General features: G+C 44.7%; 1 protein-coding gene across 2 annotated transcripts in view; it reads right to left on the bottom strand.

Annotated features, from left to right (window-relative positions):
• LOC140733011 (contactin-5-like) overlaps window positions 1–16,176 on the bottom strand; it is a 546,274-nt gene that overhangs the window by 339,252 nt on the left and 190,846 nt on the right. The gene's annotated exons all lie outside the window — the stretch shown is intronic.

Genomic DNA, 16,176 nt, shown 5'->3' with positions numbered 1-16,176 from the left:
AGAACAGGCCTCTGCTACTCTAACGATGAACTCTTGATCTCCCAGTCTGCCTTGTCGTGACTCTTGCCCCTCAATGTCAGCCTGCCCTGTGCTTTCTCTGTGACACTACATTCTGTGCCACCTCGATGTGCTGATGTGTGGAATAATCTGTCTGTGTGGTGTAATGGGCCGGGCTGTTCAGCCCCAAAACACACAGACCAGAATGTGGTCATACGTGTGAAGCCCAACGAGAGTAACTTCAGCCTAATTTATTATCACAAAACAGAAAGCACAAACAAACCACACTCAACACTACAGAGTAAGTTACAAAGGTTTGAGAGCTGATTATTCTCAGCCGCCAGTTGATCATCGCTGTCGTCGGGGGAAACTCGGAACTGTGACTCATGAAACCGCCCTGGTTCTGTCCGAGACTCCCTTCAGTCGTGGCTCTCCAGTCTGGCTGAAGTCCCAGGAACCGAGGGAAAGGTGCCTCAGTATTCCGGGGTTTATTCCACAAGCGTAGCAAGAGACCCTCAGAGACAAACGCTTTGGTCTTTTGTTCTCATCCACTAACTCGGCCTGATTTCCTTCATCCAAACAACTCGTGTGCTCGTCGACAGACATCTTGATGCCACTGGTGTGGTGAGGCCAAGGGAAAGTTCCAGCCGCTACCCGCGGACATTAGACATTAACAAACCGACAGTCGATAACTTGTACAGACTCCTTACATGCTGTAAAGTCACAGAGTTAAAGTACCATTCAGAATTTCGGTGAATATTTTTACAAAGTTTAATAAACCACAGCACAGACGCCACACAAACAAATACTTTTCACTGTGTCTCGGTACGTGTGATCATAATCCATGCCCTCCCATTCAATTACCTGCCTCCTCTGGTACCCACCACACTGTGTGAATATTTACCCCTTTGAAAACTCTTCCTCCACTCCCCTCATTCCTCTGTGTTGTGTCTGTGCAACTACATATCAAATAAATAAAGGCACGGGCACTCGAGGTGAAGTTACCGTGTACACGGGATGAAAAAGTTTGGGCACCCCGGTCAAAATTCCTGTTACTGTGAATAGCTAAGCGAGTAAAAGATGACCTGATTTCCAAAAGGCATAAAGTTAAAGATGACACATTTCCTTAATATTTTAAGCAAGATTACTTTTTTATTTCCATCTTTCACAGTTTCAAAATAACAGAAAAGGAAAAGGGCCCGAAGAAAAGTTTGGGCACCCTGCATGGTCAGTACTTAGTAACACCCCCTTTGGCAAGTATCACAGCTTGTAGCCAGCTAAGAGTCTTATTAGAGTCCCGAGCATATCCAACAGTGTCTGGTTAAACCTCTCGGGCTGAGGATCACCCTGTGGGTGATAGGGGATGGTCCTGGATTTCTCAACCCCAAGCATAGTCAGTAATTCATGGATAAGCCGGCTCTCAAAGCCCCGCTCCTGATCGCTATGGATTCGCCTGGGAAGGCCATAATGAACAAAATACTTCTCCCATAACACCTTCACCACTGTCGTCACCTTCTGATCCTTAGTGGGAAATGCCTGAGCATAGCGAGTGTAATGATCGGTGATGACTAAGACATTCGCGGTGTTGCCGGTATCAGGCTCAATCGACAGGAAATCCATACATACCAGGTCCAGAGGTCCCGCACTCTGCAAGTGCGACAGTGGAGCCGCCAACGCGGGCAGGGTCTTCCTCCGGATGCAACGACTGCATCCCCTACAGTATTCTTCGACTTCCCCCCTCATCCGGGGCCAGTAGAACCGGTCCTTGAGTAATCCATAGGTCTTTTCCACCCCCAAGTGCCCGGAATCATCATACAGTGCCTGGAGTACAGCCTTCCGATACTCCTCGGGCATGACCAGCGGCCAACGCTGGGGTTGGTCCAGAGGCACCGTGACCCGGTACACAACTTGGTTCTTCAAATCCAACCGAGGCCACTCCTTCGGTAGTAAGGGCACGGACGTGTGTTTCGCCTTCTCTGCCCACGCCACATCCCCCTTCTTCACTGCCCTCCACACAGTGCCAATGCCAGGGTCATTTCACTGAGCAGCTGCCACTTCCCCCGGACTTATTCGGGCAACTGTTTAGTCTTCAGTGCAGTCAGAACACAGTAAACTTGGGGCAGGGTGTCATCAAAAGCCCCCAGGGGGTCCACTGCTCACTCAGGCCTCCCCCTTCCCTCGGCCTTCACGGTGATATTATTGAGAAATATACCTGACATAATCATTATATATACCTGAAATATAATCACTATGTATTAGCTATTTACTATACTATGTAATCACTTCTAGGTACTGAATATTACTATGTATTATTTTACTAGACACATGTTGCTATGTGTTGTTTTAACTAGATACTTTGTACTCTCTTAGCTGCATACTGTGGCAATTACAGTACACCTGCTTGTTTTGCAGCACTATTAGCTGCGATGTATCCCATGTATTACACTCAGCCTTTGTTTAGTACGAGATAACGGTGGCGGACAGGATGCTGCGAGCAGGAATGTAATGTGAGGGAGGTTGTCTGGAAAACATAATCTTGGCCAGGAATAAGGCCCCAATGCGAACGGGTGAAAAATAATGGTGACGCACCGAGAGGTAGGCAAGAGCGATTGATTAGTTAATGTATAGATGATATGCAATTAAAAATTGATTGGGTATGGCGATGAAACCGAAGTGTAACTGAGATAAGAAATTACTATAAAGAATGCTGTACACCGGAGCTCGGGGGGCTTTCGGTGACAAGTTCATTGATTGTCTCAGCCTTTGTTTGCAAATAAAGGTTTAATTTTCTTGAAGTATTGTCTGTGTCTCCAGGTCATTTCAAGTAACCACGACAATATCAAACTGACACATGGTTTTCACTCCAGTGGCAGGAATACTCTCCCACTCCTCGTCCGTCTCCGGTCCCCCCGGCTCCCAACGTGACAAAGCATCCGCATCGACATTCCTGTTTCCCGGCTGGTACTTCAGGCTGAAAACATATACCGACAAGGCTGCCAGCCACCGATGTCCTGTGGCATCCAGTTTCGCCGAAGTCAGGATATAAGTGAGAGGATTGTTATCCGTTCTCACCTCAAACTTGGCTCCGTACAGGTAATCGCTCAGCTTGTCCACCACCGCCCACTTCAGCGCCAGGAACTCCAACTTGTGAGTGGGGTAGTTTCTCTCAGGTGGCGACAAGTTTCGGCTGACAAAGGCTGCCAGTTTCAGTGGTTTGCCATGCTCCTGGTACAGAACAGCTCCTAGACCCTCTCGGCTGGCATCAGTGTGTAGCACATACAGCTTCTGGGGATCGGCAAAAGACAACACCGGGGCCTGTGTCAGCGCCCTTTTCAAAGATTGGAACGCCTCTTCACATGGATCATTCCAGCTCGATTCAAAAGGCTCTGCCGGGTTCCAGTATCCTCCTGCTTCCTGTCCTCAGTCCCTCTTCCTTTTCTTTCCCACCGGGGGATAGCCACACAATAGCTGAGTCAACAGGTGACACATTTTAGCGTATCCTTTCACAAATCGGCGGTAATACCCACAGAACCCCAAAAACGAGCGTAGGGCGCTCGAGCAGTTTCATATCCCCCACAGTCCTCTCCATGAGCCTCTGGAAGGTGGCTGGGGCCCCCGATATGCCCTGGGGCATTCGTTCGAACTGGAAGAATCCCAGTGGGCAGATAAAGGCCATCTTCTCTTTATTGACCTCACTCATGGGGATCTGGTAATATCCACTCCTCAAGTCCAGTACACTGAACCACTTCACTCCACTCAGGCAGGCCAGCGCGTCTTCGACCCTCAGGATGGTATACTGGTCAGGGACAGTGCGCTGGTTCAAAGTCCGATAGTCCACACACATTTGTAACCTTCCGTTCTTCTTCTGGGCCATTACTATTGGGGACGCGTAGGGACTTTGGGACTCAGCGATGATTCTAGCTTCCTTCAGCTTGTACAAATGCTGCCGCACGTCTTCCACATCTGCAGGGGCCAGTCGCCGGGACCTCTCTCTGAACAGGGTGTCCTCAGTCACTCAGATGGTATGGCGAGTGCTCTTGGAACAGCCCACATCAAACTCGCCAAGAGAAAAAACATCTTCCAGCTTCAACATCTTCTCCACCAGCCTGCGTTTCCACTCCGGCAACACAGGAGAGTCCCCAAAGTTAAAGGCCTCAGCGGTCAGCTTTCCTCTGTTTACCAATCCTTCCCCCCTAGTGGCCCTCATCGGTGCGATAGACATTACCGTCACCGGGAACAAACGTGCCAGCGGCATCCCTCTCTTAAAGGTGATCTCTCTCTTCGTCATGTTCCTGACACTCACGGCATGTACCACCGAGGGCCTCTCCAGCACCCCCGCCGGAAATCGTGTCTCCCCCTCGAGATCTTCCGGGGCATCTACTAACAGGGCTTTGCCCGCCGGCACTCTGGGGAATCCATCACTAGTGTCACCTCCCCTGGCCGTATCACTCCAGGCCTCGCCTGCGTACACCACACCGTCCCTCGTTTACACTCAGGATCCAGCCCCTGGGGGTCCCCATCACGAGTGCCACTTCCCCTGGCCGTATCACTCCAGGCCTCGCCTGCGTACACCACACCGTCCCTCGTTTGCACTCAGGATCCAGCCCCTGGGGGTCCCCATCATGAGTGCCACCTCCCCTGGCCGTATCACTCCAGGCCTCGCCTGCGTACACCACACCGTCCCTCGTTTACACTCAGGATCCAGCCCCTGGGGGTCCCCCACTTCTTTCAACACCGCCTGAAACACTGGGTGTACCGAGAGGGTCTCCAGAAAGTTCTCCCTCGCCTTCTCCTTACAGGCTCCCAGGAGCCATCGCACAAGAGGGGAGTTAGTCCCCACCAGAAGGGCAGCGCCACCTGTTTCCACCGGATCCAGACACACCAACACCAACGTCTCCATAGCTTCAGACACTCCCACATCGCCCTCCGAGAATTCCAATCTCACTGACAGGTACCCATCGTACGGATAATCACCCTCACTCACACCCCAAATCTCCAGTGGGTCAAATGGGGTTACTGGCAAGTGCTTTAGATATCCGTTGTAGAACGACCGGTACAATAAGGTAACCTGCGATCCTGTGTCAAGGATGGCTTTTGTGTAAACTCCCTCTATCCGTAGGCACACGCTGGAACTGGGTCCCACCAGCCCGGCCGGAATAAAGGCTTGAGCTCCCGGTGGTCCCCTGGCTGATTTCTGGGAACGTGTTCCTCCAGAGACTCCAGTCCATTCCCTCACTGAGTCTGTCCTAAGTTTCCTGACACCTCTCCCTTAGTCGCCCAGGGGCTTGCCCTCCGCGGGACGCCTTGTCTCTCACAACCCCTCCAAAAGTGTCCCTCTTCCCCACAGCTATAGCACACCCTTGGCCGCTCACAGTCCCGCCTGAAATGCCCCTCTTTCCCACAGTTAAAGCATATGCTACCTGCCACCCCTCCTCTCCCGGGATGCCCGCCACTCCCAGCCCACTGCACGGGTCATCCCCCGGAGGGGGTACTCTCCCTGACTGTCCCATCAAACAGGGGGGTCCCTATTCCCCTGGGATCCCTTGGGTTTCTCGGTCCTCCACCCGGCCACCACTTCCTGTATCGCTGAGGATCGCTCCCGGTGACCCGAGCCCCTTTTCCAGCCCAACGCGCTCTCTTCCTCCCGCACCTCTCTAATCAGCTTTCCGAATGATGTGGGGGGGGGCTCTTTTTATTGGACAGCCAGAGACTCCACACCACCTTGTCCTCCTCCAGGGAACCACTGAATATCTGACTCATCCTCACTCTTGCCACTTCGTGTGCCTTCACTACCCCCCGGCACCGCAACCCCGTAAGCGTTCTCTCCGGCCGAAATATGTATTCTGAGAGCTTTTCCCCTCTCTCTTGCTCCATGTGTTAAAAGCAGCCCAAACACTCCCTCCAAAACTTCTCAATACTCCTCCAATGAAGCCAAGGGCTGTTCAGCTTTCAGCTCCCGGACTACTTTGGCCACCACACCCCTCAAACTTCCCATCAATCGCTGTCTCTTCTCCTCATCTGAGCCTGGCCACTCCTCTAACAACAGGGACATGTGTTCGATCCAGGTCTCATAGTCCACCTCCCCGTCCGGAGTGGCTCCGGAGAACACCCCCAGCTTCAGCTGCGGCCTCTCGGCCACTCCCACTAGGGAGTTAAGGGTGGCTGACAGCTCGGGGGCCTCCACTCTATCTGGGGGGTGTGGCCGGGCCAAGCCTTCTCACTCCAACCCCCCCCCCTTACTGGTTACTGGCACCTCCCCTGGGGTCAACCCTATCTCCTCCTCTGGTGTCTCTTCACCTTCGTCCTCCGGGAGGGTGTGGAGGCCCCACGGCCTCACCTCCCCCGGACGCTGACCGTCGCTGGCAGTTCCAACATCCTGACGTCAGCACTCGTACAAACCAACACCCAGCTTCCCTCCATCTCTTTACCGCACCTATGGGTCACCAGTTCTATCGGCCCCATACCTTTGTCCAAACTCAAACCCCGCACTAACGCAACATCCGAAACGCGGAAACCCACCCCGCTTAACACACACGTATAATTCACCGGTACATCCTCTAACTCACACCAGTTTACAATCTTATCTCTATCCATCTCCGCGCTACTGGACGTGCGTGATTTACACATCTACTTTAAATTCAATCCCGGATGAGCCCCCACATATGTAATGCTTACGCGACCGGCTGGTGTATGTCTAGAGGAAGGTTCGTCCACCCGCCAAACCCCGCCTCCCATCTACATGGATGCCGTGAAATACACACTAATGCAAACTTGCACATACAATATCAAGCTCACACCAGGTACGTTTACAGAATACACTTTATAAATCTTACTAGAACTAAATGATTAATAATGCTACAATATATATGAAGCGAAAGAAAATAAAGAAAAGGCGCCAAAACTTATCAGAGTTCAGTCAATTAGTGCAGATGGTTGGAGCTCAGCCATCAAATCCTCCGATCACTCTTCGATCTTCTCCGACCTCCATGACCCACGCACCTGGGACTACCCTCGGTGATCGATCAGCAGTGCCGCACCCATCCACCTTCCTCGTGGTCTTCTTCCCGACTCCCAAAAGTCCGTGCAATCACAGCTCACAGACCCATAAGAGAAAATAACATCTAACACAACTGGCCAACAAATGAATACAATCCCACATTATCAGCAACTATAACCCAAACAAGCTTTGAGAAGCTTCGAGAGTGCTCTGCAAGAAAACCACTCTCTCACCAGTTAGCATGACAAAGAAGCATTTTTACTTTTAACAAACAAAGAAGCCATTTTGATTAACATACGCAGTACATTTAAATTAGGAAGTGCAAGTCCACCATCTTTTTCAGATTTTTGTAAATGATATTTATTCATTCTTGGTCTTTTATTGTTCCAAATAAAGGATGAAATAATAGAGTCAATTTGATCCAAAAAAATTTAGTTAAAAAGATAGCTATATTTTGAAAAATATATAAAAATCTAGGTGAAATCATCATTTTCACAGCATGGATACAACCTATTAAAGAAAGTGTAAGTGGGTTCCATCTAGAAAATAATTGTTTCATAGAGTCCATTAAAGGAACTACATTAGTGTAGTGTTCTTAATCAGGTGTAAGAACTCTGAACTAAACACTGAGGTAAACTGTAGTCAATGAAGACAGGATCACAGTAAGATTAACCGTTTACTGTTCACTCTTCCACATTAACGTATGGTGAAGACTGTTGATAAAACAATACAAAATATATACAGTATTTGTTTCCTTCTTGACATCACATTTACATCATAAATACTTGCAAAAGTAAAACTACAACAAACTATATTACATTAAAATATAACATACAGTCAGAATCTACCTACACCATCAACTGGCTTTAAATACACTTCAACACAAACTATCCAGCAAAGCTTTCAATAACACAAGACAACAAACTTTATCAACCGTCATTACTTTTAACAGAATCAGTGTTAACATTTTTACTTCAACACATCGATTATCTTATGAACTTACGGTGTTGCTTCTATGATGTTTCTTAGTGCGTAGAATGAAAACTTTTCTCACGTTGATCCTGCACACACAAGCCCCCTCCTTCCCGTTTCTCCAAACCGGTATTTTCCCACAAGACGCGGCGAAACCGGGTGTGATGTCATCACATGCCGTGATACATCACAGACAACAAATTTACTTTCAACAACCTTAACTTTAACTAGAAAATAATTACAAACAAATTACTAAAGTGAAAATATAATAAACTAAACAAATGCCTTAAAGGCAACACACTCCCCACCTGACCTTTGTAAGGTCACTATGAACATAATTCAAAACTTCAGAAGTAGAATGACTTCTGCAACTGGCCTTTGGTAAGTTTTCACATCACCTTGGTCAGAAGTTTTCAACTCAACCTTCCTGACATGTCCATCCCTACCAGCGAATGTGGCAAATAACTGGGTCGCCCCACTACCTTTCAGAGAACCACGCCAGCGCTTGCCAAACAACAAAGAGCAGACAGTCAAGAAGGGCTTTTCCCTGGATCGTAACTGGCGCCAGGAGACCCAAGGGATCGAAAACACTGTTGACAGTGGAGAGAACTCCACGGCGGGTAAATGGCTTGATCACGATCGGCACAGAGAACGTGAATGTGTCAGTCGTAATCTCCCAAAGGAGGCCCAAACTCCTTTGTGTGGGTATGGTTTCTCCATCTCGATCTAGGTCCTTGATTGCCGGAGCACAGTCATCGTGTGGAAAGGCCTCCATGACTGACTGACAGTTTGATGCGAACTTGTGCTTGTGCTTGAGGCCGGTTAATACACTCTCACCTTTCAGCTGCAGAAAAGAGCCCCTTCATACTCTCGCCATTAATGCTCCTTACGCAGAAGGCAGGAGCTCCCCCTCCACCTGAGGACTTCTCCGATAAGGATTTGTGCAAGCGGAGGTTTGACTCGGCGAGTGAGGCTTGTGTTCATCGGAGCAGATCGATTGTTTCATCTTCTTTCTGTAGCGATATCAAGCCGTCATTGACATAGAATGGACTATTGCCAAAAATGTGGACTTTCATCCGGTACTCAATGACTTCCTTGTTAATGTCATTGACCTTGTGCCATAAGAAACGGAGGAAATTGCGATGATCCTCCTGTACTAAGAAGCAATGGAACATCTGCTGGATGTCCGCTCGGATTGCGACCTTCTCCTTCCGGAAGCGCAGCAGGACCCCGAGAAGGGTATTGTTGAGGTCGGGGACTGTGAGGAGCACATCATTGAGGGAGATACCAGCACACTGAGCACTGGAGTCAAAGACCACCCTGATCTGATTGGGCTTTTGTGGGTGGTAAACCCCAAACGTTGGGAGGTACCAGCACTCCTCGCCTTCCCTCCGTGGCGGTGCTACTTCAGCATGTCCATTAGCGAAGATCTTCTCCATGAATGCTACGTATTGTTGCTGCATCTCAGGTTTCCTTTTCAGGGTTTTTTGCAAGGACGTGAACCGCTTGTCTGCCTGCTCTTTGTTGTTTGGCAAGCACTGGCGTGGTTCTCTGAAAGGTAGTGGGGTGACCCAGTTATTTGCTTTGTCTCTGAAGACCTTGGCGTCCATTATTTTTAAGAAGATGGCGTCTTGTGCCGATGGAGCAAGTTTATTATCATGCTCAGTTTGAGCGATGACTGACTGTCCCAGTGTCTTGTCGGTTACTTTACATTTGTTAAAGCCTTGTCGTGCTTCCTTGATACACATGAAACTTGTGCAGGGTTGAAAAATTGAATGGCGGACACTGTCTAGCACGTTGGTCTTGAGCGTATTAACTGTCGGTTTGTGTACATTGCCAAGGCACACCTCTCCTATCACCACCCAGCCCAGATCCAGGCGTTGGGCAAAGGGGGCGTCGTGTGGTCCATTGACCTGCTGCCTGACCTTGTGCACCTGGAGAACATCTCTTCCTAGTAGCAGGAGTATTTCTGCTTTTGGATCCAGTTCTGGGATGTGCTTGGCGATGTGGTGGAGATGTGGCTGGTGTAGCACTGCACTTGGCGTCGGGATCTCAGTGCGGTTATTCAAAATTCATTGCACTCCAAGAATGGAGGGAGACAAATGACAACTTTACCATCCAGGGACTCGAGCTGAAAGCCTTCTGCCTTCCTGCCATATGTTTCTACGCTGCCTGAGCAAGTTCTAAGGTAGTATGGGAACTGATTACTCTCTATGTTGAACAAGTTAAAGAACTCTGGTCTGACTAGTGAGCAATTGCTCTGGTCATCCAGGATTACGTAGGCTTTGATGGCCTTGTCTTTGGCTCCCTTAGGGTACACCTTAGTGAGGCAGATCTTTGAACAAGAACGGCTTGACTGAGCTTGACCGCAAACTTCTGTGCAGCTCGAGCTGACAACTGTTGTCCTGGAGTGAGCCTCTCCCTCCCCGCCGTCCTGTTGTGAGGGTGAAGGAGCGTTGTCAGTTCGTGGTAACGGGTCGGGATGCATGGCCCCATCGTGATTAGTGCTATTACATTCCGAGCACCTCACGGGAATCGTACACTCTGTAGCGAGGTGAGAGGTAGAGGAACAGCATTTAAAACATATTTTTTTTCCTTGAGAAGGGCCATTTTCTCATCAAAGGGTTTTTTCCTAAACGTTCTGCATTTTTGAGGGGGTGGTGTTTGTTATGCAATGGACAATTCTTGCTAGGGTCATTGTTAGTTGTAAAGGCTTCAGTTTTACACACTGAGACAGGTTTATTGATGTTAAAATTATTCAAAGTGGATTTGACTGGCTTGGTGTAAATTGTACTGCTACCTGGACTCATGAAGCTAGGGTCGTTTTGCTTCTTCGCCTCCTTGCACACAAACCTAGTGAAATACTTAAAGGGTGGAAATCGACCATCGTTCTCCTCCTTGTACTCTGAGCCAACAGACATCCACCTTTCCTGCAGCCCAGATGGAAGTTTGTCCACAATTGGTCCAATTCCGTATGAGGTATCTGGATATGACAGGCCAGTTAAATAGCTGTCTTCTTTAGCGCCTTCAATCTCCATGAGTAGATCTCCGAGCTCTCTCAGCTTAGTGTGGTCCTTGGCTGACTCCCTAGGAAAATTTTCCAGACGTTGAAATAGTGCCATTTCAATCATTTCAGGGGCCACACAGCACTCCCGAAGTCTCTCCCATGCTTTGCGTAAGGCTAGCTTGGGGTTGTTGATGTACACTGAACATATGCGTCTCACCTGTTCGCATGATTCTTTTCCCAGCTATTTCGTCATAAGATCCAACTCTTGGGTTGGTTCGAGCTGGACTCCGCCAGTAGTGTTGGCGAATGAGGAGTACCATGCACGGTCATTTTCAGGCTTATCTTCAAGCTGGTATAGTCCTGAAGTGACGAGATCTCGTTGTGCTAAATACTGTGCCATGGGTTCAACTGCAAGTGGCACCCTGGCTGGGGGAATATGTTGGTGGGTATATGACTGAGGGTGTACATTCATTATGGGATTTGCTGTTCTGACTTCAGCCTTTGCCTCTTCTCTCGCCAAATCTGGTAAGTTTGGCATCGAGAAGTATTTGTCATCAGCTCTTTCGTTCTCGATTTCATCGCAAAGTTGCAAGGGTAAATTGTCTTCCTCAGATGGATGCGATACAATTGGGCCTCTCTGTGACTCCTCATGAAATGGGATGTTAGCATATAAGTATGGAGAGGAAGAACGAATCTTCGGGTCCATTTGAGATCGGACGTAGTCACTAGTGCGTTCCAATCTGGTCCTTTCTGAAGTAGATATTACTTAATCTAGAACGTGCATTTCTTCAGCGTTTTCTAATATCTCTGCTTCCACCCTGGCAGCTTCTGCTTCTCGGTGTAGCATCAGCACTTCTAACTCTGACTCTATCCTTACCTTTTCCACTGGTTTTCGGCTTCTCTGGCAGCCTTTTCCATTTTCAGTTTTGCTTCCTGTTCAGCGTATGACGCTTGCACCTTAGCGGTTTCTGCTTTAGCTCTTGTGTGGGCAGTCTTATTTGTTGATGCCCTACTGCTCCTGGTGCTGGATGGCAACGACTTGACACTGGATCGCGATGCCATCGTACCACTTGTTGAAACACCTGGTAATGCCGCCTTCTCACTGTAGTGTTCTCGTGCAGGTGTAAAAACTCTGAACTAAACACTAGGTAAACTGTAGTCAATGAGGCATGATCCCAGTAAGATTAACCGTTTACTGTTCACTCTTCCACATTAACGTATGGTGAAGACTGTTGATAAAACAATACAAAATATATACAGTATTTGTTTCCTTCTTGACATCACATTTACATCACAAATCCTTGCAAAAGTAAAACTACAACAAACTATATTACATTAAAGTACAACATACAGTCAGAATCTACCTACGCCATCAACTGGCTTTAAATACTTCAACACAAACTATCCAGCAAAGCTTTCAATAACAAAGAAAATAAACTTTATCAACCATCATTACTTTTAACAGAATCAGTGTTAACATTTTTACTTCAACATATCGATTATCTTATGAACTTACGGTGTTGCTTCTATGATGTTTCTTAGTGCGTAGAATGAAAACTTGTCTCGCGTTGATCCTGCACACACATGCCCCCTCCTTCCCATTTCTCCAAACCGGTATTTTCCCACAAGACGCGGCGAAACCGGGTGTGATGTCATCGCATGCCGTGATACATCACAGACAACGGATTTACTTTCAACAACCTTAACTTTAACTAGAAAATAATTACAAATGAATTACTAAAGTGAAAATATAATAAACTAAATGAATGCCTTAAAGGCAACACAATTAGCTTTATAAAGATCTTTATATTTTTATTAATTATAATACCTAAATATTTTAAAGAATTAACAATTCTAAATAGAATATCATTATTTATAAAAACAGGAGTATTTAATGAAAACAATTCACTTTTATTTAAGTTAAGTTTATATCCTGAAAATTTTCCAAAATCATATAGTGTTTCCAAAAGCTTAGGAAGAGATTCTTCAGGGTTCGAAATATAAACCAAAAGATCATCCGCATAAAGAGCTATCTTATGTATGGTCCCATTTATAGAGATACCTTGAATATTTTTAGCTTCATGGAGTATTATGGCGAAAGGCTCCAGTACAATAATAAAGGGATTAATGGACATCCCTGTCTAGTACTTCATGAAAGTGAAAAAAAAGAGGACCTGAGATTATTAGTAATAACAGTAGCAGTAGGATTCTTCTAGATCATTTGAATCCACCTATTAAACTTATTACCAAAGCCAAATTTTTCTAATACCTTTAACAGATATGTCCATTCAATTCTATCAACTGCCTTTTCTCCGTCAAGAGAAATAACACATTGGGGTTCCTTAGATAGTGATGAATAAATAATGTTCATCAATCTCTGAACATTGGAGAAAGCGCAACGGTCTTTAATAAAACCTGTTTTATCCATAGAGATGATTTTAGATAAAAAATTTCCAAACGGTTAGCCATTATCTTAGAGAGAATTTTTGCATCCACATTTAATAACAAAATAGGTCTATATGATGAACATTCAATAGGATCTTTATCTTTCTTAAGGATTAAGGAAACAGAAGCTTCATAAAAAGAAAGTAAATTACCCTTCTCAAAAGATTCATGAAATAGTTCCAAAAGATATGGAGAAAGTTATTTTTCAATTTTTTTTGTAAAATCCTACCGAATGACCATCAAGTCCAGGAGCTTTACCTGACTGCATTGACAACATAGCTTTCTGAATTTCATGCTCGGTAATTGGAGCATCAAGCATCTGTTGATCTTCAACAGCAATTTGAGGAAATTTAATCTTATGTAAAAAAAAGCCTTCATTTTGGAGGAATCTGCAGGAAATTGAGATCTATAAAGATCAGAATAAAAATCCTGAAAAATATTATTAATGTCTTCATGGTTACTTACTATATCTCCATTGTCTTTACAAATCTTTAGAATTTTTCTTTTAGCTCCAGCTGCCCTCAATTGGGAAGCTAAGAGCTTATTATTTTTAACCCCAAAACTATAAAACTGACTTTTCAATTTAAGCAAATATCCTTCAATGGGATAAGTTAATTATAAATTATATTGTGATTGTAATTCCACACTTCTTTTAAACAAATCAACATTTGGAGAGGTTGCATTGATGTTATCTAAATCTTTTATTTGTTTAGAAATTTTATCTAATTCCATTCTTGTCTGTTTCTTCAGTTTAGCTATTTACAAAATAATCTGACCACATAAATAAGCTTTTAATGTATCCCAAATTACTAACTTTGAGATGTTTCCTGTATTATTAAAGAGAAAAAACTCTTTTATCTGAGTTTCAATAAACTCAACAAATTCTGAGCTTTGTAACAAATGTTCTGGAAAATACCAAGGTGCTCTTGTAGAAGCAACATCTTTCAGTTCAAATATTAGATTTAAGGGAGCGTGATCAGAGATAACAATTACATCATATTCACATTTCTGAACATTAAATAGAAGTCAAGGGTCGACTATAAATAGTCGATTCTCGAATATTTATTATGAACGTGTGAGAAAAAGGAATATTCTCTATCACTAGGATGCATATGTCTCCAAATTTCAATTAAGCCATAATCAATTAAAAAGGAATTAATAAGTGATGCAGAACGATTAGGGAGTTGATGTTTGGATGAACAAGTTTAAACAAGTATTAAAATCACCACCCATTAATAACATATGTTCATTTAGATCAGGTAATAGAGCAAAAACAACTTTAAAGAATGAGGGATAATCAACATTTGGTCCACATAAATTAACCAAAACCATTTTCCTGTTGTAAATTGTTCCTTTAACAATCAAAAATCTAACATTAATATCAGCTGTAATATCCTCCTAGTTAAAAGGAATATTGGAATCAATAAAAAATGGAAACACCTCTAATTTTATTTGAGAATTTGCATGAAACTGAGTATCCTTCCAAAATTTAAAAAATCGATTTTTATCACATAACCTGATATGCGTCTCTTGTGTAAAGATTATATCAGGTTAGAATCAGTTAATAGTTTTAAGTGTTTTCTTACGCTTAATAGGATGATTCCCACCACGGACATTCCAACTTAAAACATTTAACTGTTTAAGTATCATCATGAGAGTTTGTATCTAAAAAAAAGTAGTTAGATGCATGTCAGGATCAGACAGTCGAGAATGGCGGAGATAAACAACAATAATAATAATTTGCGAATGCTCCAGAATTCCATAATGGGGATAAAAAATAAGAAAAGAAAAAAGGAAAAAACCCACGCAACCTACAAAGTCTGGAAATAAGTCGATATCGATCGACGCAAGCCCCAAAGAATGCATGAAAAGCAATTATAAACTCCAGCTGCCTGAATAGAAGGTGAAAATGAAAAGAGTAAACTCTGTCTCCCTCTCCTGGATATACTTATCATTACAGTCAACATACAGCTCATTACAACTGAGTTGTAAAGAAGAGTTATTAGAGATGACCTTCAGTTTTGAAAATAATCTGCATAATATTAGATAAGGAAAAAAACGTCCAAAAAAAATTCTTGAAATATTTGCACAGAAGAATAACAATTGCCATCTTTAAATGATCAAATCTATCTTTAAAATATAAAGAAACCCGGATAATTACTTAAAAGTTCTTAACAAAAGCATGCAAAGCAAAAAAGCAATTAGTTCATTTAAATGCTGCAAACAGAAAAAATAAAATTCTAGATGGTTCTAAGTTATCTACAGGCTTTCAACAGTTCCCTCACTATGTCTTCTGAGGTTAAAACCATCCAAACCAGTCTATTTCAGAGAAAGAAGTACATTTTAAGGTAAAGACTTTCTATACCCATCAAATCTTTCAATTTCATCACTCCTTATGTTGCGAGACAATCAAACAATTGTAAATCATTCAAACTTCAGGCTTCAGACTCATCAGGCAGAGAATTAATAAAATGCAGTACTTCAGCTGGGTCCTCAAAAATACGAACCCCAAAATTTTTGACGAAAAGCCTTAATTTAGCTGGGTATTGAAGAGATAGACAACAGACAATAGACAATAGGTGCAGAAGTAGACCATTCAGCCCTTCGAGCCTGCACCGCCATTTTGAGATCATGGCTGATCAATTCCTATCAATACCCGGTTCCTGCCTTGTCCCCATATCCCTTGATTCCCCTATCCATAAGATACCTATCTAGCTCCTTCTTGAAAGCATCCAAAGAATTGGCCTCCACTACCTTC

This window comes from Hemitrygon akajei, chromosome 1, assembly GCF_048418815.1.
Source record: "Hemitrygon akajei chromosome 1, sHemAka1.3, whole genome shotgun sequence".
NCBI classification, from domain to species: Eukaryota; Metazoa; Chordata; class Chondrichthyes; order Myliobatiformes; family Dasyatidae; genus Hemitrygon; species Hemitrygon akajei.
This window is presented reverse-complemented; position numbering and strand designations above follow the sequence as displayed.